The sequence below is a fragment of the Coturnix japonica genome, chromosome 3 (genome assembly GCF_001577835.2).
Source record: "Coturnix japonica isolate 7356 chromosome 3, Coturnix japonica 2.1, whole genome shotgun sequence".
Taxonomy (NCBI): domain Eukaryota; kingdom Metazoa; phylum Chordata; class Aves; order Galliformes; family Phasianidae; genus Coturnix; species Coturnix japonica.
This window is the reverse complement of record NC_029518.1, coordinates 22,140,605-22,168,377: the sequence shown is the minus strand read 5'-3', so window position 1 is coordinate 22,168,377 and position 27,773 is coordinate 22,140,605. Positions and strand designations below refer to the sequence as shown.

General features: G+C 40.6%; 1 long non-coding RNA gene across 3 annotated transcripts in view; it reads left to right on the top strand.

Moving 5' to 3' along the window:
• The first annotated feature begins 926 nt into the window (after positions 1-926).
• LOC107311182 overlaps positions 927-27,773 on the top strand; it is a 269,152-nt gene continuing 242,305 nt past the window's right edge. For all 3 annotated transcript variants that reach the window (XR_004306536.1, XR_004306539.1, XR_001553911.2), the window contains exons 1-3: positions 927-1,053; positions 14,774-14,938; positions 15,695-15,801. This is a non-coding gene — a long non-coding RNA (uncharacterized LOC107311182). The remainder of the gene's footprint in view (positions 1,054-14,773; positions 14,939-15,694; positions 15,802-27,773) is intronic.

The window sequence follows — 27,773 nt, the reverse complement described above, 5'->3', positions numbered from 1 at the left end:
TCAGATTCGCAGTCCTTTGTCAATGGAATGGGACCTGCCTCCTTTTGAATTTGAGATGCAGAAACCTTCCTGTTCACTTGCCAGGCAAGCTCTACTTTGGGTGTAGAAAATGCAGTTAGATATCTCCAGCAGACTGTCTCCTCTCTGTTGTGTATCGTATCCCTTCTCAACCTGGAGGCAAAAGCCAGAATGTCACAAAGTAGGCAGCTGCTTCTTCCTAAAACACCTGTGAGTCAATTCCCAGTGGGCATGAAGATGAAGATAACCTGGAGTGCTTGCAGGGACAGGCTCCATTCATCACTTAGCAGTTCCTTGCTAATCTGTTTTAACCCTCCCTGACACTTTTTTCATCAGTCTTAGCATTTCCAAGTCTTGTCAGCCAGGAGGGCTGGGTTGCCCACCAGATGTGGCAGGAAGCTGGGGTCCAGGAACATCTGACCTGAATCTTAAACTGGTATGCACTGAGGGGGTTTGTGAGCTTCTATTTTAGCGAATAACAGCTGCAGATCTTCTTTCTGTTGCTGTGAAAGCAGCTACTGACACTGCGTGTTGGACATCTGACAGTTCATGGGCTGATATCTCTGTATGTTGCCACTCCTGATGATGTGGAGTTACCTATCACTAGCAATTACACAACGCTAACTGTGAAATAGAGATAATTGCTGAATTATTTTGAATATCTTGGGAAAAAGCTTTATAATTGTCTAAGATGCAACAGTAGAATGTTGTCTGTCTAAAACAAGAAGGGACTTGATACAGAAATCTCTCCAATCTGAATACAGCACTTTCTTTACTACAGGTAAATGAAAATGGCATACTGATTGATGGAGAAAAAACAATTGCAAGTTGGAGTATTTATTCAACATGTGCCCATGTACAGCCTTAAAAGCAAAAGCCTATTTATAGAGTTCTTTTGTTTTAGTGTTTTATAGCTGAACCATCTTCTGGAGAGAATGAAAAGAATTAAGAAAAAGAATGGAAAATGTTGGATTATGAAGAAGCACCAGGCTGATATAGAATGCCACTGCCTATTGTGGCACTCCAGGCTGTGAGGTGAGATACAGTTTGCTTCATTTCATGAGGCTTTAAGGATTCTGGTTTATAACTGTGTTATATACATGGAAAATTCTCTCAGGTTGCTCATAGTTCTCATACTTATTGTACTTATTTTCCCTATGAACTCATATTGTCAAACCTACCCAAATAATCAAAAAGAAAGAGGACTTTTTTCCCCCTGCTATTTTTTCCCTTATTTTTGAGGTTTGTGGAGGTGCTCATGCTTTTCAATTATTTGCTTTAACCACAATGACCAGAGATGTATTTGTTTAGAAACAGCCCCGCACCCACTCCCCCATTTCCCAAATGAAGAGCTGAATGGTTCACCTCATCCTCCGGATGGAAGGTTTTAAGAAACTCCTGCAGTGACGTGAGAAGTACTGAAGCAGGGTAACCAAGCTGCAGTTTATGTTCAGGAACACATCTTTTGTGTGATGGCCTGGACAAGCAATAGTGCCAAAGTCTTGTGAAAACTGCAAACTGTTTTAAAAGAATTCTTACATTAAATTAAGTAGAAGCAGGAATGTTTTTCAAACCTTTTTTAAATCTCACATTGCATTATTACTGTCTCTGAATAGCTATTGTGCACAAAAACTGAACTAAAAGCTTTGTGGTTTGTTCCAGTGTTTCACTTAACTCTTTATTAAGTAGTTGCTGGGTTTTTTAGGTCCTCCTGTAATTTGATGTCCTTCACTAATGCGCTCAGAAAGCCATATATAAACAGAGCAAGTGCACTTTATGCCTATTCACTGTTTATTGCTGAAGAGGCCTAATTTTTTCCTCATGTTTATTTTCCAAGTAAGAGTCACTGTGTTCAACAGAGTAATTGGGCATAAAAGAAAAAAAAAAAAAACAATAATCTGAAGAACAAGTAAAGTAGAGAATTAGGACATCATTTCTCCAACTCTTCTACCTTAGTCATAAGCTCAAAGATACATTAATGTTTAAACTTTTCTTAATAGCTTATATGTTTGGGGAATGTGTATAGTAAATCAGTTATTCAAAGGAATAACTTAAATGGCAGTGGTTTGGAGCTCTGCATTCCCCCCAGTTTTTTTGTTTCATTGTTCTATTTCATTTTCTTCATTGCCAGAGTCTTTGGAATGTATTGCAATGTGACCTTAGATATTTTATGAAATAAACCATAAATAAGCATGAAATTCCAAAATAAAATCCACTTATTTGCCACAGAAGGAAAGAGGTGAGCTAGAGATTTGTAATAACAGTACATTGTGCTAAGGGAAATTGCAAAGGTGAATCATTTATTTAGGGTGCTATATTCTATTATGTCATTATTTTAGAAAGGAACATAGTAAGATTATGCCAAAGCCACTCCTGTTTATACAGAAAAAAATGTTGTGTTTTGTGGCTTTTTATTTTTTATTTTTCTTTGTAAAGATTGAAGGTTTATCCACAAAATAGTAAGTATTGTTGCCCACTATTGTATATTCCACAAAAATTTGATTTTTCAGTAATTTAAGTTTGGAGAATGAAAGACTTGGCATATATAATGCATGGAAACAAAACATTTTAAACCCCAAAATGATTGCTGTAGCTAAGTATACTTTTTCTCTGTGCATCAGAGCTTGGGTTGCTAATGTAGCTCTGCTAACGTGACCTCTGTGTAGGCTGTGATTTCCTAGATCAGTACAGCTTACATCAGAGGAGCTTACTCAGTTGATGAGTGTGGTTCTTTTCTAATTGGCGATAGTGATTGTGCCCTGGAAAATGCTCTCATTTTTCAGTAGTGGATACTGCTAAAAGGAAGAGAGGGAGACGCATATTTAGACTGGCTAATGTATCTCTTCAGACTAAACACAGACTTACAGAAAATAGTGAATCTGACAGAAGTTCATAAATAGCCCTTCTACTCTCCCCTACCACCTGCCCCAAGTTTGAGAGGATAAGTTGTCTTGTGGAAGGGTGATGGGAAAGCATGGAACATGGGAAGAGGCAAGAGAATGGTGCCTAAATATAAGTAACTTTCTGACAATACGTACATTTATCTTAAAAAAAAATATATTAAAAAATATCACACCTCAACACCTAAAAGGTAATCACAATTTACAAAGAGTCTACTGTGTGGGAGGGTGGAGGAAGAAGAAGAAAACTCTGGAGATGAGTACTGTGATTTATTTTGCAATAATTAATATGAAAGAGTCTTAATCAGTTATAAAACATAAAATTCATTAAATAACAATTGACATGAATTAACTGTACATAATCCCTTACTTGCATTTTTTATAAAACTGATTTACAAGATACAAGAATCTTTTGCTAATTAATGAATCAATTGACACTAAACGTGGCTACACGTTATATGTGGTCCTGTTCTGTAGTGCTGTGCAGTAGACTATAACTAGACTCTGGCCATGTCATGCCCTGGCATTATCACTTATTTTTCTAATTTCTCTGCTGTGGAAATCTTCCTATATGAGTCCTGGCCTGTTGTTAAGATTGTCCTGAGTATTCACTTTTGTCTGCTGGGAGTATACTGTCTGGAAGCAGAACAAAAAATATTCAGCCACACTCATCACATTAGATTGAGATTGAATTGCTTGATGGTAAAGTTTTCCAAAAAAGAATAGCAGATATTTGCATGACAGCCCCTAACTGCTTTTTTGCCAGCAACATCTCACTAATCTTCACAGATGAAGTGTGGCATTGCATAGCAAAGAGGATGCTGGGACTTGAGGCAAATTGGAGAATGGTTAAAGGCTCTTGACTATGTCACCCTTTTCTTGTCTGCCCACGGTGTTCAGAAATGATGCTACTCACCAGCTGCAATCAGAGGAGGATGGCCTAAAGGGAGCATAATGTACAGCATGTAGCCACATCTGCCTGCACGTTTGGCAACTGTGTATAAAAGGGAGTAAGCCCAGAATGTGGCACAATGGAAGTAGTAAACGCCAATGGTAAAGTAGGCCTTTGCTGTAGAATGGTGGGATGAAATCTTACTCTGTTGAATCCAGAATATCATCTATTAGTTGCAGAGACCATCTGCTTCTGGAGAATTAGGTACCTAAGCAGGAAAAGTGGACAGTATGAGAGTGGTAGGTAGTGTCTCTTGTGGTCAATTTCCCATCTTCAGATTGGCAAGGTGCTCCTTCCATTTCATTGCAAGTGTCTCTACTCTGTTCAGCCTGAGGATGTGTAGCCTGCTGGTTTCCTGTAATGCCGTCAATCATGGTAGGTTTTCTTGAAAACAATTGTGCTTTCGTGTTTTAAGTCACCAGTTCTCGTTAAGGTATGCAAAAGATAAGGGAGTGTAGTAGGGAATTGGGCAAGACCATGAGGAAAGAAGGGAACTTCCCTCTGAAACTGTGCTGCTATTAGGGGCTCTGAAGCACAGCAGGCATGTTGTAGGGCTAGATCATAAGGTTTTCTCAACTGTTCTGTAGTTAGATCAACAGACACCATGTGAGAAAGTTCAAATCTCAGCACCCTCTTAGTCCTAAATGCATGCTTCTCCCTGTCATTCTGCCGTGGCTTACATAGGAGAAAGTCAAAGTGAAGGTACACGTGTGTGTTGTGTGCTATGCTTGGTGTTGCCATATGAGACAGTCTCTGCATCTGCAGTCTGTTTGTCCTGCACCACAGTTCAAATCTGTGGTGCTTTCTGCATCCCCCTTTGGTCTTAGATTTATTTATTTTCTGTAAAGCTATCTAAGGAACTCCTGTGAGATCAGGTTCACAGTGTGGATTGTGGATTTTGCTCTCTTCCACTCCTATTGCTGGTTGCTCCAGCTGTTCAGATCAAATTCCAAGTTTGCTGTGGCTAAGACTCTTTTATCAAGGGAAAGCATGCTATATGCAAAGCATGTTGAAGTGCCCTCTTATGAAATGAGGTTTGACTTTCTGTGATATCAAAAAGAGCATTAAACCAGAATTTAATCTATCCTGGGAAATCATATTTCACAATCTAATGCCTGAAGCCCTTTTCTTTTTGATATGAGGATCAGAATTTTGATCTCTCTCGTGGTTTGCCTAAACATTTTCTGTTAAATGACAGCAAGTTAATAAGTACAAAATAGTGGGTGGTTAACTACCATTTAGCAGGCCAACACTTTGCCTAAATGGGAAAGCTCTTTGTATAAGATAAGGAGTTAATTTGAAACAGTGAAATTAAATCAGCGTAGCCACATCTAGTAGACGCTCCTGTTTTGGTATTAAATGAGCTAGGGTTATTTCAGCTTACAATTTATGAAGACTTTTAAACTCAGCAGTGAGTCTTATCCTGGAACAAAGGTCTATCCACGTGTGTAAGTTGCATTAATACATCTCTTTCTGCTCAGCCATCTTGGGAAGATTGTTCTAAGCCTATGAGGCAAGGAGAGCTACTGGAACAATTGCCAAGAGACTTAGTGAAAAGAAAAAAAAAGTCCACATGTGCTACATGTGAAGTGTCTCCTTTGATAACGTGTGATAGTGTGGAACAATGGAGTGGGCAAGCTCGATAAGAATTTCCAGTGGCTTTGTGCTGAGGGAAAGGAGCTATGATAGCTGTGCAGAAAGCAGTTTGTTGTAGACTGATGAAATGACAGCTTTTGTGACACAAGGAGAGGGGAGCTGATACCTAAGCCAGTAATGAGCTGCTGAAGCCGTCGTGCAATTATCGCACTGGAACACTGTTATGAAAGCTGTTGTAAGCATCATGTGCTCCTCCTGAGGGTAATGGTAATGATGGTAGTAAGGCGGTGTCAGACAGGTGACGTTAGGATAAATACTAGTATGGCTGTGTCTAAGGACCTTCTGAAACTCTGGTAGAAGTACTCTTGTAGAATTGTGAAGAAGCTTATAGTTACCCTTTTAAGGAGAGTGTAGTATCTCTTGCAGTTAGATCGTTTCATCTCTGCATCACCTTTTCTCCACTGCCAGCTGATACTGGAGTGATCATAATTGCATCTCCTTGGTACAGATATAAACCATGCAAACTTTGGGAGATTTTAAGACCTTTTGAATGGTTTCTCTAAGGAGAAACTATAATGAATCATAGAATCATAGAAATCTTAAGAGTTAGAAGGGACCTTTAGAGGTCATCTAGTCCAACTCCCTTAAAAACAAACAGGGACATCCACAGCTCAACCAGATTGCACAGGACACTAAAGGTAGTTCCCTTTTAGATATTTCAGATACTATCAGGTCACTTTGGAGCCTTCCCTTCTTCAGGCTGACGAGCTCCAGCTCTTTCAGCCTGATCCTCATAAAGGTGTTCCATCCCTTGGATCATTTCTGTGGCGCTCCTCTGGGTGCACTCAACACAGTTTCTTGTCTCTGCTGTACTGAGGACTCCGTGTCTGGATGCAGTTCTCCAGGTGAGGCCAAGATTGTTCTGCACCGCATTGCAGAACATCCAGGTGAGGCCTTCTTTCTACATGTCTGTTCTCTATAGGTCGCTCTCTGATGTTTCTCCAAAGTGTTGCTGCAAATTGCACATCCTTCCCCCTGTGTTGCAAATTGATTACCATGCTTTTCTGATCAGCTCTTATACATGCAAGGCCCAAGCAGACAGCATGCAGTCTCTGACTTTACCCTTTTCTTCCTTCATCTGACACATAAATTTGCTCATAAATCCTATGGAAAACTGCTCAGGCTGCCTGACTTGGTTCCTATTTTCGACTTCTTCATGGAATGTCTTGGTAGTAGTTTATATTGTCTGAGTTTCCTATTTCATTAAAAGTTATGCCTCTCTCTCTATCTGTATTGCACTGTAATTGTCTGCTTCATTGGGCATAACAGCTGGCTGTAGTATAGCCTAACTGCTCAAGGTGAACATGGAAATGCTTAAGGCCTTTCATAGAATCATAGAGTTACTCAGGTTGGAAAAGACCTCAAAGATCATCATGTCCAACTGCAGCCTAACCATAGTGCCCTAACGACCCTCTGCTAAATCATATCTCTGAGCACCACATCCAAACAGCTCTTAAACACATCCAGGGATGGTGACTCGACCACCTCCCGGGGGAGCCTATTCCAGTGTTTGACTACCCTTTCTGTAAAGAAGTGTTTCCTGACGTCCAACCTAAACTTACCTTGGTGCAACTTCAGGCCATTTCCCCTCGTCCTGTCACCAGTGAGAAGACCTGCCCCGCTATCACTGTAAGCACCTTTCAGATACTGAAAGAGAGCAATAAGGTCTCCTTTCAGCTTCCTTTTCCCCAGACTAAACAGCCCCAGCTCTCTCAGCTTCTCCTCACAGGGTTAATTTTCCAAGACTTTCACAAGCCTCACTGCCATACTCTGGACCTGCTCCAGTACCTCCATGTCTTTTTTTGTTCTGAGGTGCCCCCAAAAAAGAAAAGGGTAGTGCCTTTTATCAAGATTGGGGCAATATATGAGAGCTGATTTTTTACTGAGAAAAGGGGATTATACTGTGACAGCTTACCAATTTTAAATGTTGCCAGAATATATTGGGCTTCACTTCCTCAGTGCTTGCTAAGCAGATGTGTTCACTGGTAAGGAAAAGGAAGGCACATTTAGGAAGTTTCCAGATTGTTCTGCACTGCGTTGTGAGATGGAATTAAAAGGTCCCATACAACTCCATACCTGGGAGAAATTTCACTAGCTCAGTGGGACTCTGTTCAGAAAATGACACCTGGATATGCCGTTGCATATGTACAGATTAATTACAGATGGATTAATACCAGAGTGCTGGAAGGATGAATGCCTGCACAGTGGTGCTGTCTTGACTGACTCTGCAACTTACATCAGTAGACTGAAGGAAAAAAAAATAGTTGAATTATAAAAAGAAAACTAAAACATTTTCTTTTTTTTTTTTTTTTTTCTTTTCAAACTGACCCAAGAAGGTCTAAATTAAATGAAGTTGGCAGGTTCAAGTGTGACTCAACTCATTGTTTTCATTCTCTCCTTTTGGCAGCCTTCACTAATTCCAGATGTTATTTCTCTAACCACATGGAAAAAATTCTTATTGAAAAGGAGGGGTGGGGAGGAGGGTGAGAGAGAGGGAGAAACTGTTTTCCTGCATTTGGTACATTTTTAAAGCAATGATGATATTGCGTAGACAGTGCTAATGTGCAGCAGGCACTAAAACTAGCTGGAGGCATGCCCAGGAAGAGACAGCCCCAAGATAAAAGCCGCTGTGTTATAGGGGAGGAATAAGAAGAAAGCCAAAAGCAGCTAGTTCAACAAAATAGTGTTCTGTCATTCTAGGACTCATTTGTTGGGAACTGTAAGGGCAGGACAAATGGGGAATTTAGCCTGACCCACTATAATGGGGAAGCTTGGAGAGCTATAGTATCATGTCAAGGAGGGAATTACTGTTTTTCTTGCGCTGTGATCACAGGGGAATATATACTTAATTCATAAATAATGCCTTAACCTGAGCAGAAAAAGGGTTTGTATCATCTTAGACAGTGTGCTCTTAGAGCACATGAATCTACTTACTGTGCTTGGCTTACCTAGCATTGCGCAGCTTAGGGACAAATGGAGCACTTCCTAATTTAATATAGCATGTAAGCTCTTGTGTATTGCGGTAATGTTATGTTGCAGGGTGGTTCCAGACTCACCTTTTGTAGACTTGAGGTATTGTTCAGGATTTGAGAACTCCAGGGGTCTGAACCAAGCCACCCCTGTGCTGCAGGGGCTAAAGGACAATCCCTTTCTACAGTTCATAGCACAAGGTGAAAACAAGAAGTTATAGACCTGGAGCACATAGGAGTTGTGCCGCCTGGCAATGCACAGTAATATTTGGTAGAGGAAAATGGAGTTCCCAAGTTCACTTCCCACTGAAGGAAAACATCCATTGTTCCCAAGCTCTGGAGCCAAGCTATACCTTGTGCCAACATCAGTGCTTGCCCTTCTGGTTGAGCAGGACACCTGAGAGCACAAGCATGTGATCTTAGGACCCTCCACAAATAAATATTGTACAGAAGATCACCCATTGACTCACAGCTATAGTACAAAGCACCATAATCTTATTAATAGAAGCTGGTTTAGCAAATGCACATTTAGCAGCAGACTCAGAACAAAGTATGTGGGAGGAGAAAGCAATGTGTTTTTGAGAACTGTGAGTTTTCCCTCTTAAATGAAGCTATTGCATAAAGGACCTCCTTATAAGACTAAGTTTTGGAGTTTCTTAGGGGAGAAAAATCCCTTTCTCTATAAAAAGAAAGGTCAGCCTGCATCTAATTGATTGGCTCGCTATGGTTTACTTTTTTTTGCTGATGCTGTTCTTTTTTTTTCTTCTCCCACAGTGTACAAGATGCAGTAAAATGATATGGTGTTAGCAAAAAAAAGAAAAAGAAAAAAAGAGGGGTTTTCTGTCTGTAGGTGGTTCTGTACTGAGAGTCCAGAGAGAAAAAAGAAATGCTCTGTTATGTCGTTTGTTGGTAAAAGTAAGAACTGTTACTGGAAAATACTGTTTTGAGATTAGCTGGTGGTAAGCCATGACTAATGCTCATTGTGCCACTGTGTGCTTGCTTTTGGGTTACTAGGTCTCCCTCCAGCCCCCTCACTTGTTTTGCGTAGCTGACGGAGCCTGCTAAAAATTGTACTGTAAGGTCTTTGGTATAGGGACTTCTTTTTCAAGATTGTCTGCATGCTGCTTAATGCAGTGGGAGCTCTGGCTCAAGACTGAAGGCTTTGGGCATTAAGATAGCAAAAATAGTAAATTTAGCATTGGTTCTTGGTTGCACTGACCTTTGCAGCCTCTGGGTCACTTCAGTTTTGGGACTCTGGGGACCCAGAGCCGATGTTGGGTTTCATTCAGGGAGTAGAAGCCAAGTCTCCAGCCATGTTCATTGTGAAGTTTTCAAAATGGAAAACAATTGTTGATTAAAGTCCAAGATATTTTCTGGCTCTGGTAATCTTGTGTTCAGCATGATCACAATTAAATACATTCAATATTGGGTTTAGGGGCTTAGTGGCATGTATTGTGTTAGAAGCAAGAGAAAACAATACATTTGTTACTGGTTTTTGTTTTATTTACTTAGTAGAGCATTTACTTACTTGGGGTTCTCTGGTTTTGTGGATAACCCTGAGGATCTTATTGCAAAGCTAGCAATGATTGCTTTACTTTTCAGTAAAAATAAAAATGTGAAAGGCGACACAGCTTTTATCTCCATGCATTTCAGATGGAACTTGCCCTACTAGGCTCCTTCTGGCACATTAACAAGAAACTCTGTCCCACTTCCCCAGATGATCAGTGATAAGATACTGTGCTGGGAAATGATATTATGATACAATAGCTAACGGCTATGGAGTGCTTGTTCTAGCACTGACTTCTGGTGAACTGTTCTGGACGAGATTCAGGCAGGACTGCTGCAGACTACAGCAGCTACAAAGTTATAACAGCATATATTTTTTTCCAGAGCATATAAAAGCTTGCCAGAAGGGTTCACCCAAAGCTAGACAAAACATTCTTGGCAATGTTGCCACTGGTTTGGGTTGCTTTGTAACATTGCTGTGTAACCTTGGGAGAGAAAGTAAGAGCTACCCTGCCTGAAAGGAAGATCTAAAGAATCAAGTGTCCCAAAGGAGAAGATTAATTTTGTTCTGTTTCAAGGGCGTGTTTGAATAAAGTATTTATTTACCTTGGTGACATCACTTAAAAGAAACCATTAAACAATTCAGGTTTTCAAGCTCCCCTGACAAGAGGCAAGGTAAGCAGTATACTTTCAAGGTCAAATGAGTCTACTAACATACTGGACCTATCAGCCTGGCAAAAGCTGACAGTATTATTGCTAACAGTATTTAAATGCAATTCTGTAATGTGATCCATCTCGGTCTCTGTACTTGGTCTGTAGGTAGCTGTTTCCTTCAGCAGCAATCTGGAAGATTGAGGAGATTCATATTATAATGATAAAGAGAATGCCAACATGTCACCCGTGTGATATGTGAAAATAAAAGTGAATAGGGAATGTGCTATCTTTAGACAGTGTTTAGACTTGCTATTAAAAACAATACTGTTTTATTTACAATCATGAATTTGCCTCATAACTGCTACCTGAGATTTTACTTAAAAAGGAGAGGCTAAGCATGCTTGGCCACTAATCCATGAGGACAGTCATCCTAATTTATAGATGAAGAGGTAGAACGATCAATAGTACTAAGCACAGAAGAGATATTAAATTGGGTCAAGTGGAACCTGAGGGTCCCTGAGGTTTGTGGTGAATCCATTCATGAAATTCAACAGGGCTTTTTTTTCATCGTTTCATATGGCTCTTCTTATTTCTTACATAAATGGAAAGTCAAAGTGAAATATAAAAGTGGAAGGAACATAAGGTGTTCTGGTTTTCGTTTTTATCATGAATAAAATAAACACATACCTATAACAGCTGTAATCTCACCCATAGCTGTTGATCAAAAAGTATGTGGAAGATAATTCTCAAATGTTTTCTGCTATGCTTAGCAGTTTCAGGGTTTTTTGATTTGGTGAAATTTGCTTTGCTGTCTTGACTGTGCAAAGTGAACTGGATGGATCAGAGGCCCAGGTTCTAGCCTAGTACTTCAATTAGGTCTCCCAGCATGCTAATACTGGAAATATTTTATTTTCCTTTTAAGTAGGGTGTAATATTACTTTGATTCTTCTAACCAACATTGTTTTCTGTCCATGAGTGGTTATATTTGTGAAATGATTTTAGTAATATCTATAAATTATATTGTACATGCAAGAATTTTAGAGGTTATGACCTGTTTGTATATCTGTCATTCACTCTTGTTCATACAAGCAACCAAACACCTTCACAGAATCAAAGCATGTTTGAGGTTGGAAGGGGCCTCTGGGGGTCACCTGGTCCAACTCCCTGCTCAGACAGGGACAAGATCCTTCTTTTCCATGAATCTTTCTCCTGGTCTGCAAGGCCAACAAGTGGACCTCTGAATCAAATGCATGTAGCAGTGTATATAATGTAATTGTGCATGGAGAAAGTAATCACTGAGAAAGTAAATGCCAAGTATGCTTTTGAGGGAGAAAACAGAATATAGTTAGTATGTATATAAATGTTACGGGGAGAAGACTAGCCCTTTGAAAGTTTCTTAAAGGTATAGTTTCAATTGACTATTGAGTTATGCAGAAACTGGTGTTATCAAAGGCTGAGGAGGAGACTGTCTAGATGGAGATTTCAAACATGCTTTACTTTCTGCATTCAAGGGGTCCTGCCTGAAGTAAGATGGTCTGAAAGTAGTGTGACTGTTTCTGGCAGTAGTTAGTTTTTAAACACTTGACATTTTCAGCAGTTTTCAGTTGACTCAGGCAGAGAAGTCTTTAGATATGAAAGTATTTAACAACAGTATGGGAAGCTCCAAGCAGCAGTGAATGACAGTTCGTCTAACAACAAACATAAAGCAGCATGTTTTTCAATAGAAGAGGGAAAAAAAGAACAACACAGGGAAGTGGTGATGACTGTTGTAAGACTAAGTGTGACTTTTTTCACCCTGGATAGCAGAGGAGTCTTATCCAAGGTGAGTCTGTGGCTTGAGAGAATGAGAGAGACACAGTATATGAAATGGAAGATGCAGAATAATTCTCAGTGGTTAGACTCTGTGAGGCCAAAATATATGACAAGTGGTATGGAACATGAAGACTCGCAAGTGTTATTGCATTCAATGTCCATCATTTTTGCTGCTCTTTGTTTCCAGTCCTTTTTAGAGGTTGATAGTTGAGACTGTCACAGCTGTACCTACCCTAGAACACACAGACGTGATGTGAAGAATAGTGGAAAGCTGAGCTTCAAATAGAAAGCTAACTGAGGGAGAGTGCAGTAGTATAAATGCAAGACCAGTTCCTGTTATTCTGCCTCCGTCAGTGGTTAGGAACAAACTAAAAGAGCAGGTAGACATACAGTGATGAATTTTTTGTGTGTTTGCCCAGTTGTCAGTTGTCTCTTACGTTGCTGAGCCAAGGGTGGTTTGTAGCCCTTGATGGATCACTCATATAGTTTTGTACAATTGCTTTTGAACCAGTTTGGTCCTGATTTCTGAAGTATCCTGTAGCAATGTGTTCCACAGGTGATTAATAACTAGTGCAATAAATTGATATTTTGTCTTTATACTGGACTGACATTCTGACAGGTACATTTAATGTGCCTTTATTTATTTATCACTTGTATCTGCAGTAGAAAGGAGTTTGTTTTCAGATAAGTACCGTGATACGGGTTTGCCACATGGCCTCCCATAGAAATTGTAGAAAGTGATTTCCGTCAGTTGTGTTGGTTAGCACTGTGGGATGTGGCATAGCAGGGAGGATGGGACTTACAACTGCTGACATCTGCAGGTCCTCATGAGAGTGTATTTAGTTACTGGGCTCCTCAGCTCTGTCTTTAAAGTAGGCTGACTGGTTAGGCATTATTAGGTGTAGCTGTTGAAGGGCAATGTTAACTTCTAAGAGGCTATGGCAAGACTCCATTGTTGTGCTGTGCAGACAGGGCCCATAAACTCAATAAAACCAGCATCTCTTAGACATCTTGGATCTGCGTCATTAACAACCAGCACATTTTATCTTAAATCTGCAACTGTGGCTCATATGAGTATTTGTAAGAGGAAACAATTCAATATGACTAAGAACTTTCAAGATCAGACCCATAATACCAGTGCTGCTAGATTTAATCAGTGTTTGACTTTCATTTCTAGAGAACTACACTGGCATAACTGCTTTGGTGATTTCTGCCAGCCTAATATTGTTGCTTTTTATGACAGACAATGTAGGTCTTCCTGTTTACTTTCCCAAATACGATGTCAGTCAAGTAACCTTTTAGGAAATACTGCAGGTCACTTCTGTAGCATGCCTTACTGCATGGAAACATTTACTGCCAGGATGAATGATATTCTTAGATATTCATGGGAAATAAACAGCAATAATCCTGACAGGAGGTGTTGGCAGAATGAAGTGTGAACAGGAAGCGATTGAAGATAAAAGACAATCTCAGGAGTTACCTTTAGCTCACTGTGATTGTAGGTGTGGTTAAAAACAGGTCACAACAGAGCGTAATGCCTGCCAACAACAAAGCTGATTGGGAATCCAAAGTTCGCTCATCACGCAAGCTAGATTGAAATTATATAACCAGACTGATCGCACTGAATAAAATTATTGGTGCTTAACATATGCTTTTTAGCTTTAGCTGTGTTTCGGTGTAGGCAGAAACATATGCCACATGTCTCATAAGCAAAGCTGTAGTGACTACTAGATGAAGCTTCCAAAACATTTAGCATTAAAACATTTACCTTCATTTTTGTTGCAATTATGCACCAAATGAGGCAGGAGTCCAGGCTAAAACAGCATGTAATCACGTAATAGGGACTACCTCATAATGACAAGGAAGGCAAATGATGGTTGCACCATCTACCTTCATTAATGTATTTCCCAACCTCTCTTAGTTTTGTGTTGGTTTGGTGGTTTTTTTTTGTTGGTTTGTTTTATCTTTTAGTCCCAATAGCTATCTTTTGTTATAGCTTTAGTGTATGTTTTCAGCTAATACTTTACTTACTGTCTAATACAGAAAACCACGCATATTAGATTATCAAAGCATTGTTGACTGGTATCTATCTTGTGTCTGTCTTAATTTGTGAGAATTTCTCATTTCTGAATAACAGCATGTGTGTGACAAATGTGGGCTATTTATTTTGTGCATGTTATCTTCTTGCTCGTCTGTGCATACAAAGCCTGAACCCTTGGGCTTTGGGAAAAGAGAAAAAAAATGAAATCATGAGCAATACTCAGTGTTTCAGTAGATCTCTCTGAAGTTTCTCTTCTGGTTTACAGGCTGGCACTGATAACCCCTCCACAATGATTTTGCAGCTCACCTGCCTTGGACACCAGCACCCTGTCCTGTCTCCAGAGAAATACTCTACGTCAAAGTATAAGGGAAATGTTTTCCCATGGGGAGCAGGATGTGCAGGACTTGCATGGGATATGCTCTACCCACAAGTAAGTAGCCTTTATCTGTGACTTATCATTTACATTTCAAATGATCAAGAGATGAGTGGACTACTCAGTATAATTACAGCATGCATATGTAGCAGGATAGTTTACAGATCTCAGTGTGAGCACTCCTTAAACTGGAGGTTGTGGTAAGAAGGGGAGATGGAGAGAGGTGATCTTAACGTTCTGTGCTCACACCCCTCCATGCTGAGGGCTCTCTGATTCCTGCTCTCAGATAGAGAGTGATTACCTCTCTTCCTTATTCCTACCCTTTTCTATCCCCCCTGTAATTCCTTTGTGCTAGTGTTTGGCTTTGTTGCCAGGTCTCAGCTTGCTCAGTCTTTTCAATTGCTTGCCTAGGTTTAATCTTCTTTGAAAGGTCAGCATTGTGCTAAAGAAGGATGAGCCCTGTGTCAAGCACTGGTGTTTGAGGCGTTCTGCAGTACGGGAAGTTCGCCATGTGGTGCTCCTCATTAGCTAGAGCAACCAAGCTCACCAGGAGCAGAATGCATTACTTATGCAAGTCTTGTGTAAGATACTCAGCAGAACAATTTAGACACGATCACTGAGCTAAGAGGGTGGTTCCAGGATGTACCTACATAACCACTTGTTCTTAAAATATTAGCTGAACAAATCAGCAGTAGGCAAGCAAAAGGAGCAGACTAGTTAGCTAAGCAAATTTTTTTGTTGATGAATCCCTCTAAGGCATTGCCTTGTTCATGATGAAAAAAGCTCCATCTCCCTTCTTTCCTACTGTTGCAGAGAAATTTGCTTAGACACCAGAAATGTTGCTGCTTTACCTCACCTGGAGAGGGAGTAATTGTTTGGGACGCACATGATTTGCTGTTCAAATTCCATCTCCTCCCTGGGTAGGTCTGTTTACTCTAAACTGTTGGCTGGGTTTGGGTCTAAGGGCACTCGCACACACAAAGGGCAAACAGGTTTTACTTGACAGAGGGCTTCACAGTGGGGAGTTTGGAAGCAAGGTGTAAAGCCCCAGCAAATGATAGACATGAAAAATAAAGCAGCACAGCTATGTTTAGAAGTTCTTGAGTATCCAGCTTGCTGTTCCTTTTACTCACAGCTTTGAGGGAAATCTGGCTTAGGAGGAAAAGAATTGCTAGACTGCTTCTGGTAGATGTGTATCTTTTCCTTGGCTTTCTCACTCAGTACTTCCCCATGTTGCTTCCCTTGTGTATTACACAAGACTAAGTGACTTTATCCTTGGAGCCGTCAACTCTGAGTAGACTAGGAAACATCAGAGCAATGACTGAACTGTTCTTCAATAGTTCTAGATTTACTAGTTCTGAGTCATCCTTGTAATTCTTTTTCTAATTGTAGATACACATGTATCTTTGAAAACACAGAACAGAATTACCACAAGTTGTCAATTTTTCATGAACTTAATATTTTATTATCTTACACCATTCAAAATAATCTTTCTACACTAGTTACACTATTAAGGCAGGAAAGCCCTTACAGATGTAACCCAAATACCTGAATGTGAATTGCTTAAGAAGACATCTTTTACCAGAAGGCAGATGGAAGTGTTTCTTACGTGAAGGGAGGGGAAAGAGTTTGCAGCAGGAGTTCTGACTTGCGTCTTCAGAGCTTGTCATGGCTGTAGTTGCATATTAACCCTGCTGAGCGTGTGCTATCGAAGCCTCTGCTCTGCTTATGGTTCTGATGGGGGCTCAGTGACAGTGTACCTTGAGAAGTGTTTCCATGTAGGCATCATGTTGTAGAAGTTGGCCAAAATACAGCTGCAGTTCCAGCTACCCTTGAAAAAAACAGCTGTTGACTCTGAGTCTCATCCTTGCACCTGCTGTAACCTGGCCCAGCCACCTCCTGGTGCTGCCCCAGGCAGTGCTTACACCTGCATCCCTTAAATTAGGGCTAGGATTTTACTAGGAGAAAAATGGTTTGGTGAATTTTCTGCTCCCAGGTTGTGAAGCAAAATGAAGATAACTTGCTTGGTTTGAAGGACACAAGCTGCGGAATAGAATGAGATATCAGATGGCAAGTGAGACAACAACTATGCTGTTTGATGCAAATGATGTAAAAGTATGCAAAGTCCATAAAAAATTCAGGCAATTAAAACTGAATAGAGGTTATGAGGGAAGAGCATATTTGGGGAAAACTTTGTGGCTCAGTGTGAAATTACAAATTAATTTGCTACAGGTGTGTTCGGGCATCTGTACCAGCTTCCAGTGGAAGTTTTGGATTTTAAATGTGCTGTATGAATCCAAGAACATCTTCTAAATTTTCTTCCTATGAGAATTAATGTTTGGTGAAAAGAGCTATGTTGGGTCCTTGCTATAATGTGCTATAATTGCTATACTTGCTATAATGTGTTGTTGGTGTTTGGAAAAAAAGAAATAATAGAATGATGAGAATGTGTGTGGATAATAGGATGGGAAAGTCAACAGCCAAAATACTTTCTAGAGACATTGCTTTGAGAAAAGAGGGATCTTGGACTAAAGAACAGGAAGACAAGGATATTCCCTGGGGCGTGGTGTCATAATGTGGATTGGGTCAAAGCAGAGTCATGGTGCTATGAAAAGGGGAAGATCCTGTCCCCACACCTGTGTTGGTTCCAGCTGCTGTGGTACTGGCAATCACCATGTGCTGGTTTCTGCGTGTGTTGGATTGCCCTATGATATAGTTCAGCTACTTAAAATGACAGGATCTTAATAAATATATTAATAAATAAATGAAGTTCACTGTGTGAAAGGAAGAGTGAATGTGGGTGCCAGTGCCCTGGGAAAAGGGACTATGCCACGTGGCTAGAGCAGGGTGGAGGTTGGCAATTGCATTCTGCAGCCCTGACTTGTTGCATAAGCACTGATTCAAGTTGGAAACCACCAAAAGGTTTGGCAGCAGCCGAGGGTGCACCTCTTCTCAACCTGACTGCAAAAGTGACTCAGGAGAACAAGCACTGCAAACTGGTATTGCAAGGAGTTCCCAGGTCATCCAGGCTGCTCCCGTTACCTCTGCTCCTTTCTGCTGTGTATGTGCTGCCCTGCCTTGTCCTCATGCTGATTTGTGAGATGTCTACCGAACTTTAGTGACCTCTCTGGTACTTTCATTTTAATAAAAACTGGTGTTTTTATTTAACTGGTGTTAGAGTGGATTCATCATGCCAACTTATGGCTGGTATTTCGAGGCTTGAAAGCTGGTGGCAGAACTAATGTGTAAGACATTTATAATTATTTTTTCTGGGGGAAAAAAGGGAAAGGATGATTTATAACTTATGTGAGTCACTGCTGATACTCAAAACCATGTACTATAAATGTTTTTATTAAAGAGAAGTTTGTATCTGTTCCCCAAGAAACTGCAGTCCATCCAGCAGTAGAACTGGTATTTCCGTCGTGGAGATGGATGCGCTCCTCCAGAGAGGCCTTTCTTTCTCCTCCAGCAGTATGTATAAGGGATATACAAAGCCAGCTGGTCAGATGGATTAGAAAGCACTGCACCACGTCAATGGGACCCATTGTTTGTGTTGTTGAGAAGAGATTCTTAGTTAAGAAAGAAAGAAATGCCTTCCTTGTAATCGCAACTAACGAGGAGACCCTAGTGTAGTTTTTGTGTTTTAAAAGGCTTTGGCAAAAGATGTTTTGGACTCTTGGATTAGTTTATGTTCCAACCCCCTCCCCTCCCCAAAGCACTTGATCCTTAAGGATTTGCCTGAGTCATGGATTTTTACTGGGCTTGTTAACTCTGTTGTTATATTTTTTTTCAGCTAACAGAATAAAGAAATCCTTTAGGGAGAAGCACTCACTGGGGATTAACTGCAAGTGGACCCAGCAGCTTGGTGGCTCCCCAGAGGGGTGACCTCTGACTCCTGGGTCAGATGCTGACTTGTCTTTCGCCTCCTGGCTGAGCAAGCTGAAGGCTCCCAACAAGTGTTTGCTCTGTCCTGACTGGTTTCCCTCTATGCAGAGATGGGCAGCACAGGAGATGGGTTCTGTGTTATCACAGCTGCTACTCCACGAAAGCAAGGGAAATTGATAAAGTAGATAGAATATCAAAGGCTACAGTAACTGTTATTGGAAGGAAACCATAACCTGTTTTACCACCTAGAGGGACCTGTCTGCTTTCCTCCTCAATAATTTCAGACCCCTTCTTTTCCAGCAGGGATTTTCCCTGCACAACAGTGGTTCTTCAATTCATTGCAGAGTTGAAAGGTGGAAAGAGTGGCTTTTAGAAGGCTTCTGCTATGGATGGTAACTCTACCTAGGCCTGATGGTATCACGGATGCTGTGGTGGTGGCAGAGAAAGGTATCGAGGGAGTTGCTTGCACGAGATATAACTGCTGTATATTAATAGAATTTATTTGCTTTAGCTAGGCTTTTACAGGCAATTTGTTTGGGATGCAAAGCACTGTAAGAAGAGAAGCCAAAATTTAAACTGAAACCTTACATGTGGAGGTTAGATTTTGTGTGTAAGGCTAATGTGTAGATAAGTACCACTGAGCAAATGAATTATGCAGATTAAGTCTGCCTTTGAGAAGACTGGTTAAATACTATGCTATCCACTGCTTTCCACTGCCTTTGAAATCCAGGCTGTTTTACAAAGCAGTCAACTGCATCTTTTATCAGGTTATCAAGAGCTTGGATCAATTCATGATGAATAAACGTCCAACCTACTCTATTGAAAGCTCTGTCAGACATTGTAGTGGACCGGTAGGTTTTCAAGAAACAGCTGTGGAAAAGGAACATTTCCCTCATAGCTATTGTTGGAGGAAAAGTAACAAATCGCTTTCATTGTTGGAAGGGAGTGTCAGCTCACATGGAGTCGGGTTTAATGATGTGTGATTTTTCTTGTGAATAAACTCGATGGAATGGGGTGAACCTCCGGTGTAAAGCATTGCACCTTAAAATGAGATTTTCAAACAAGTCAAAGGAATTAAGCTCCAGTGCAGCTTAAATTTATGCCTTGGCATGCAGCAAACAGGGGAGGAGGGAAAGAGTGATATTAAATGTACTAGACATATTTAAGTGTTAGCTTTTTTTTCTTCTCATACATTTATTAGTAGTTGATTTCTTGTAAACATGCATGGCAGAAGAATGCTTTTAGAGGCTTTATAAAATGAGTAGGCTGTAGGAGCTGTAGGGTTATGTCTGTGTGTATGAAGAAGCAGCAGATGGGAAGAAGTTGTGTAGAAAACTGGCAAGGAGCAGGAGTGATCAAGGAGGGGCAAGCAACCCGTAGTATGCGTAGGAAAGGGATTAAGAATTTAGGATTAACAATATAACAAACTGCCTTTCTGGTATGAATTCCGTTGGTCTGTGCAGAACTGTGTTTCTTTTGTGTTTTTTTGTTGTTTTTTTTTTTCCCCCAGATTGGTTGCAGGTGATGAAATGACTTAAAACTGTTATCCATTAGCAAACAGTCAGAAACCTGCAGCATGTATTTCTGCAGCAATGGCAGATGTCAGAAGTGCATCAGCTCTTTTTGCCCTGGCTTTCCCTGGGGTATTAGATTAGGTTCGGAGTCTCTCTGTTTGTTGCCAGGGTCCCTAATGGTCTGCAGTAAGGGTCTGTGGGCAGCTGCTGAAAGCTCAAGGAGGAGAGGTTTTGCTCCTCAGCTGCTAAGAAACCTTCTTCAGTCAGAGTCAGATTGCTGAAGGTAGAGTAGCATGTTACAGCTGGTCATGTCTCTTTCTGCATCGTGTATATTCTGCACCCCATCTTCATTATTTCTCTTTCCTGCTCTTGGCTGCCTACTGCAAGTCTAGTGCCTGTCAGCCGTAAGCAAAATGGATTCAACTCACTGGCCCGGAAGAAAACTAATGTGACAAAAAAGTGAATTGTTTGCTCCTGGGTTAATGAACTGAATCAGCTCTGTGAAGGCTCTGGTGAACATCAGAGTTTGATGCAAGAGAAAGAGTGCATTAACATGACTGGGAAGGAGAAGAGAGGGCAGGGCTGGAGCATGGGATATGGTGCTTTTGGTTATGATGAACTGCTAGAGTGATTCATGCTCCAGGAGGGTCTTAATACAGGACTGTAAAAAAGGAACTGCTGTTAGCTCAAGCTGCACCATTGCTGTTATTATCATAAACAGCCAGTTGTATGTAAAATAAGAGATTGAAGTGTGCACACACAACTCCAAATTCATTCAGAAGAACAAAGCACGGCACATTGGGCACATTGTAATGCACTGTTCTGAGTCACTGTGGCATGTTAATGGTGAAGGTCATATCAGAACCTACTGGGAAGAAAATAAATCATCAAGGTGAAGGTACCTTTATTCCCATTCTCCAATAACCATCACAAAGGCACCATGGTCTGAAGAAGAAACATTGTGTCTGTAGAAGTGTTAATGGATGCTAGATTAATTTCCTTAGACTGGACATATGGGATGCTCTAGGGTTGTCTTTTATTTGAGTTCTGAGAGGTATTTATTGTGTCTTTATTAAAGCTTATGTGACAAAAATTTTGGAAGCTCTGCTTCACAACATGGTAAGTTCAATTTGGCTACGTTGTGCTGGAGGTCATGACTGAGACCTTTGCTTCACAGGGTGATCCAAGAATTCTGGGCAGAGAATTAAATTCTAATTTATTTAAAGTATGAAGGAGAATGTTTGCATTTTGTAAAAGTGTTCACAGCTTCAATGAGTGTGAACAGTAATTAATATCAGCAGTTCAGAAAAGAAAAAAATTAACCATCAATTAACCATTTAAAATCATTAATCTTTCTCACCTTCCTGCGTCATTTTCTCTTGCTGTTTCTTCCCCATCTTGCATGCATTTTTCTTCATATTCTGTTTTGTTCCGAAGATATGTGTAAAGGTAACAGAGAAAGATCCGTGGAAGGTTTTCTTTGCTTACATTGTAAGATCAAATCATTTTCCTTGTAGTAAAATTATGTAGATAGTAAACTGCAAACATTCTTTTATAACTCTGTGATCTTAAGCAGATCAGGTACAATGGTTCAACCCTAATTTGGCTGCACAGAGAAGCTCAATACTCATGTGAGCTGGCCTTGAAAAGGCTCTGATACAGTGCAGTGTGAATATGATGGGATAGTCTGTGGGCTGGGGAAAGATCTACTTGGCTAAACTGGGCCTCCTAGTACAAACTTGCGATTTAAGCCTGTAAAATGGCAGTTGAGGACCTTACAAGATGTAGTTCAAAGCTTCAAACTGCTAAAATGGATATTGCGTGAAGGTCCCTATACCCAAGTTTGATCAGCAAATGTATAGACCATGCAGCTTTGCTCTGGTCACAGTTTAAGGGATAGCCCATAAACTTCAACAATTAAACATGATTTTTTTATTTTTATTTTTTTTTTGCTTTTTAATACACCAGCCCATCCTCAGTACTCTTCCTACTTTGTTGTACTGTTAATTGTTATACTGAATAACTGGAGTGATTAGGGAAGAGATATCAGAGCCAGATATTATACAGTTGTCCCAGTATTGTCATTTGTGGCAACTTTGACATTTGAGTGTCTGCGATCAGATACTGCCATGGCTTTAGGAAACCTTGGGCTTTACAAAAGTTGAAATGTGCTGCCAAGCATTTGAAAAGTTTCTCAAGCTTTAGCACGTGTTCTGATCTGACCTGAGCTGGATGCTAACTTTCACATCTTCTTGGTATGAGCGCTGTGATTTCTTCTGTCTTCAAAAGAAGTAACAGCCTTTCTTTATTCACAGAGGGAAGACTGTGGAAATTATGACTCTCGCTTCAGGTTTTTCTTCTTGTATTTATAAATGCTCTTTGAAATAAATCTGCAAATGCAGGATATAATTCAGATCAGCTGAAGCAATATTTTCAGTTGGGTCATGCACAGAAAATTGTAGGTGTTCCTCATATGTCATACAGATTTTTTTAAATGTTCTTGGCAAAAACATGATGTTTCTGTGTGGACAGCAGTACTGATGTCCTGTTGACTCCCCCACCCTGCCACTAACCACCTGGAATGAAGTTATTTTTATAGCTGGCAGACTTTCTATAAGCAAAATTGTTCAGATTTAGCAGCTGAATGGAAATGCTTGGCGTGTTTTTTGTGGTCATCCTTGATTGCTGATGTTACAGGGTAAGGCAAACGTGCCTCAGAATCATGGTATGTTTGGATCTTTGCCAAGCAATTGATAACTAGCCTAGATAAGATACACAGGCTCAGGCCACCTGGTCTCCATGTTTAAGCCCTCCCAAAAGCTGGGTATGCTCTGAAGCTGGAAATTGGGTAAATCTCTATTAAATAGGAAGCATCCACAAAATTTGAACTTGGAGTGCAATGGGACTGTTAAGTCTGGCAGATTGGTTTAACCAAGAATTGTCATAAAGTATATGATGTATACTGATAATCTTTTCCAAATCCCTTCATATTTTTCCTAAGCTGTTGGGCAGCCTAGATGAGGCCCTCTAATATTTCCCTCTTTGAAGATGCCCAAACAATCTGTTCTCCTTTTCTGTTCTACATGTTTCCTCCCATTTTCAGATCTGTCTGAGCTCAGGCACTCTAAATAGACAGTATTCTAGGTATTTCGAGTCACCTTCCTCTGGTCTTGCATAATTTCTGTGACACTGTCTAGGCTGTCACTACAGAGTTTCTACAGGAGGAAAGCAAACCATGGTAATCTGAAGTATCAGAAAAAGGAGAAACTGACACAAATATATATTTAACAGTTTGCAAGGATTAAGAGAACTTTATCTACTTCACCTGATAAAAGAAATAAATACCTTATGTGAGCTACATGTCAATAGTCTCAGTAGTTGTCAGCCTTTTTGCAGAGTCCTAAAAGGGCTCTTATGGGGCTTCTGTAGGCCCTTCAGCAGCCTTTCTAGGCATGAGAGTCTCAACCTCCTGGATATCCTTCTGGATAGTATTTACATCGGTCTGGGCCAAGGACAAGGACTCTGGGGGCTGTAGGCTGAAATAATTTTCCTATTTCTTTGTACATGTCCAGAGCTGTGTGCAGGGTCTGAAAGGCCCTTTGAGAATAGGGTCATTAGTGTGACAAAATCAGAATTTCACTTCAGGCACTTTTGCATCTGCATACGTAATCTGCTCAGAGCTGCTTCAGGCAGCACTGGGATGACAAATGCTTGGGCAGGTTTCCTTCATGGCATTTTACTGATGTTACAGACAGGAGGTGGGGTGAGGAGAAGGGAGATTTTCAAAGTAGGTATTGAGCAGAGTATTCCTCATGGCCACAGGAGTGTCCTTCATCATTTTCAGTGGTAAAAGAGGGTGTTGCTTACTGGCTGGTGCAACAGCCACCTATCAAAGCCTCCCAGTTCTCCTCTGATACACTGCAGTTCCAGCACTGGTGGTTTTCTCTCCAGCTGTCAGACTTTGCTGGTTCTCTAGCCAGCCTCCTTTGCCTTCCTGGTTCCCCCATGTCCTGCAGGTTGCTGTTCTGAGCAGGTGCCTCTCCTGGGGATGCTGTGCTTCTGTATCATCTTGCTCTGCTAGGAAATGCCTAAGCTGTTACCTTAAATAGATGTACAGGATAGGAAAGACATTGATTTCAAAGAAAACAAAGCATGGAGATCCAGGCTTGTTCATTACTTGGGGTTTAGATCTGGGGCTCTGCAAACGTGAAATCTGAACTTGTGTTGGTGTCTGATCTGACAACGCATCAGAGTTTCTTCTTCTTTTTTCTATTTTTTACTTCTCCTATGAGAGAAATTTAACTCGAGTGCTTTGAGAGGGAATGTTTTAACTATTTGGAACAGATTCTGTAATACAATAGTTTTCTTATTGATAGCTGTTGAGATATGACAATCAATCTTGGTTTTCATGTCCCTATGCTCAGAAAAGAGTCTGAGTGAGCCAAAGCTAGCTAGGGAATCTTCCCAGGATAAACAACTTTGGCTGTTCATAATAATGTACAACCAATGTAGATCAGCTTAAATTGAAAGCTATGTTAAGGCTTAAGGTAGGTGCACTTGGAAAACATCATCACAGTGGTTTGGCACTGACCTTGGTTGATTTCCCATCTCCAGAGCATCTCTGCTGAACCTTGCACTTTCTGCCTTACACTGCTGGGAACCATCCAGAATATCTGCAGCTAGGAGATGGGCCTCTTGTCTAGAGAAACTTATTTATTTCCTCTTGTTCTGACTGTGAGACTGCCTTGGAAATGTTTTGGGCAGGTTTTCTAATCTTCTGAAATGCTAGTTAGGCTCAGTTCTGTGTAAGGGAGGAATTGCTTGCACCTGAACCTTTCTTTAAATAGCTCTGAGTGTTTTGGTAAATACAGATTGCAGCTCAGTATTAAAGTTTTTCATTACTCTCTACTCTTGTTGGTTAACATTTCTGTTGAGAGGTACATTTTGAGTACCAAATGAATTTACATATATCTTAAAAATGAAAAGCTTCTCTGAGAAGAGAAGCCTACCACTAAAATAACACACAGTTTTCTTCTGGGGCAGCTGGTGTTTTTAGGGCCATGTGAAAGCTTCGCAGACAAAAGGGTTGTATTGGAGCCTGGCATAGCAGAAATGTCAATTGCTGATGAATTCTGAGAGAGATCGGCCTCCTGTAGAGTCTTGCTGGTCAGTTTTCTTTGCAGCAGGAACCTCTGAGCAGCACAGCTCCTCCCAGCTGGCTCCTGCCCCCCGGTACCTCCTGTGGGAAAGCAGCACCTGAGACGAAGGGGTTGTCAGAGATCACTCAATTACGTTTAATTTTTAGGGGCTGATCATAGGTGTTTGGAAGGAGTGCTCCTATGTGTAGCAGTTTATTTCTGGCAGGTGCTCTTGCTTTATAATTGCCCAGAGGTTATCACTATCTGCCAAATAACATGCCTGCTGGAGAACTCTGATCTTCCTTCTCGTTACAGCTTGGTTATGTATTTTTTTCTATGAATTTTTGCAGAGAACTTCAGACCAAGGCTGTGACTACCCTTCGGCTCATGATGGCCAAAGCTTTCCCTTTTAATCAATCTTTAGAGCATATGCCATATCAGGTTGTACACCAATCTTTCTCTACTTCCCACATGCAGTAATACATGATTATCCCTTCTTTTGCACCAGCAGCAGTACTCACGTTTCCCTAGTACACTGTTCCATAGAGCTGATCCAACCAGAAAGTAACCTGAAGAAGTGCTGAGCTCTGTGAACCTTCTTTCTAGGAGATCAAGTTAGTAAGTGTTAGTGCTGGCCATGGGAGAAGGTCGGAACATGTATCCTGGGGTTATGGAAGAGTGCTGTAACTTACTGTCAGAGGTTTTTATACCACTATGCAACCTCAGTGATTTGGATGGGGAATTTATAACTGTGAGAACTTTATCTGAGTCACTGACTAATTGTTAATATTACCATGTTTGCCCTGCAGAAATATCAGGAGGCTGCAATCATGATAGGAGCACTGCTGTGCCTAGCTCTGTGTACACACTGGAGGAAAATTACACTGTGTTTGCAGTCTCCATAGATGTGTCGACCAAACACAACCGATGACAATACAAATGTGCTTTGGTCAGAAAAACCATAGTGTTCCTAACTGAAAGTCCATCTCAACCCTCTTACCCTATGGTTGTCTGATGGGGTAGCAGATATAGAAAGGGTGCAAGAAATGTGGTGCGCACAGCACTGCCTTATATGGTACACCCTCACAGTGCAGGGAAAAAAGGTTTCTGTGCTGTAAGTTGCATCCAAGCAATAATAGTTACCAAGAGACTTATTCTACAAGGAGTTTGGCTTGAACTGATGACCTGTCTTGAATGTCTCTGCAAAAGCCTGTTGTAGTGGGTTTCAGTCTTATCCACTGTTTTATTATATGTGCTCTTTTAAAAATTCTCTATGTGTACCTTATTTTTTGTATCCAGGATAACAATTGCTTCTTATTTGTCTTCTCTGTAGTTTTGCTGAATTTGTGAACCAGAGTAGTTTGACCTGTATAGAATTTCCCCCAACTTTTTATAATGTGGGTTCTTAGTGGGGGAAAACTGCAGTTGTAGGAGTGGGAACTTCATGGTCTTCTTTGAAGGGCTGATCCCTCTTCACTCATATGGTATGAGCTGCTTTTGGCACCTCTGAGACTTGAAATATGTTTGCAGTTGTGTGCTGCAAACTGAAGGAAGCCTTCCTCTATATGCTACAGTGAGTTTCTCTCTGTGACTGTGGAGGAATGCAGCATTATATGAGGAGAAAAAAAAATAAAAACAAACCAAAACAACAGAAAACATTTCAGGAATTGGCAAATTTGAAAGAGTTTCATCAGTGATGATCAGTTGGCTCCCAGGAATCACCAAAGGAACATTTCTTTTATTTCAATAGCATAACTTCCAGGAGGGTGTGTTCTGTATTATTCCCCAGTGCAGAGGTGAGACTGAGAGGCTGGTAGTTCCCTGGGGTGTGACGTAGCTTTTTTTTCTAGTTACCAGGGATTTCACCTGACTGCCATGACTTCACAAATATCACCAAGAGTGGCAATAATAAATTAATAATAATTTAGATCTTTTCTTAGAAAATAACAATCATTTCCTTTTTCTGTCCTTTGGTAAATATGAGGCAGTAATGAGATGCTAAACTGAATCTGGCATGAAGCAAATTCAAAGAAATCCTTCCTTTTCACTCTGGCTACTTATTGCTATTTCTCTGGTTATACAGATGAAGCTGTTTGTAGGTCTGTGCTGAAATGATCCAGGCTAAACATCAAACAAAAACCAATCCAGCAGCAAAAACACATATATATATATTATATATAAAATTAACTTTGATCTGCAGGCCCCACCTGTTTTATTGATATGCTTCCCTCTACAAATTTACATTGGTTTGAATGAGGTGGCTCTCAACTGGCACAGAGCATAGGTGGGTGTATTTGGGCCTGGGAAAACTGAATGGCAAAACAGGAGAACATTTGAACAGTGACACTGGTAGTT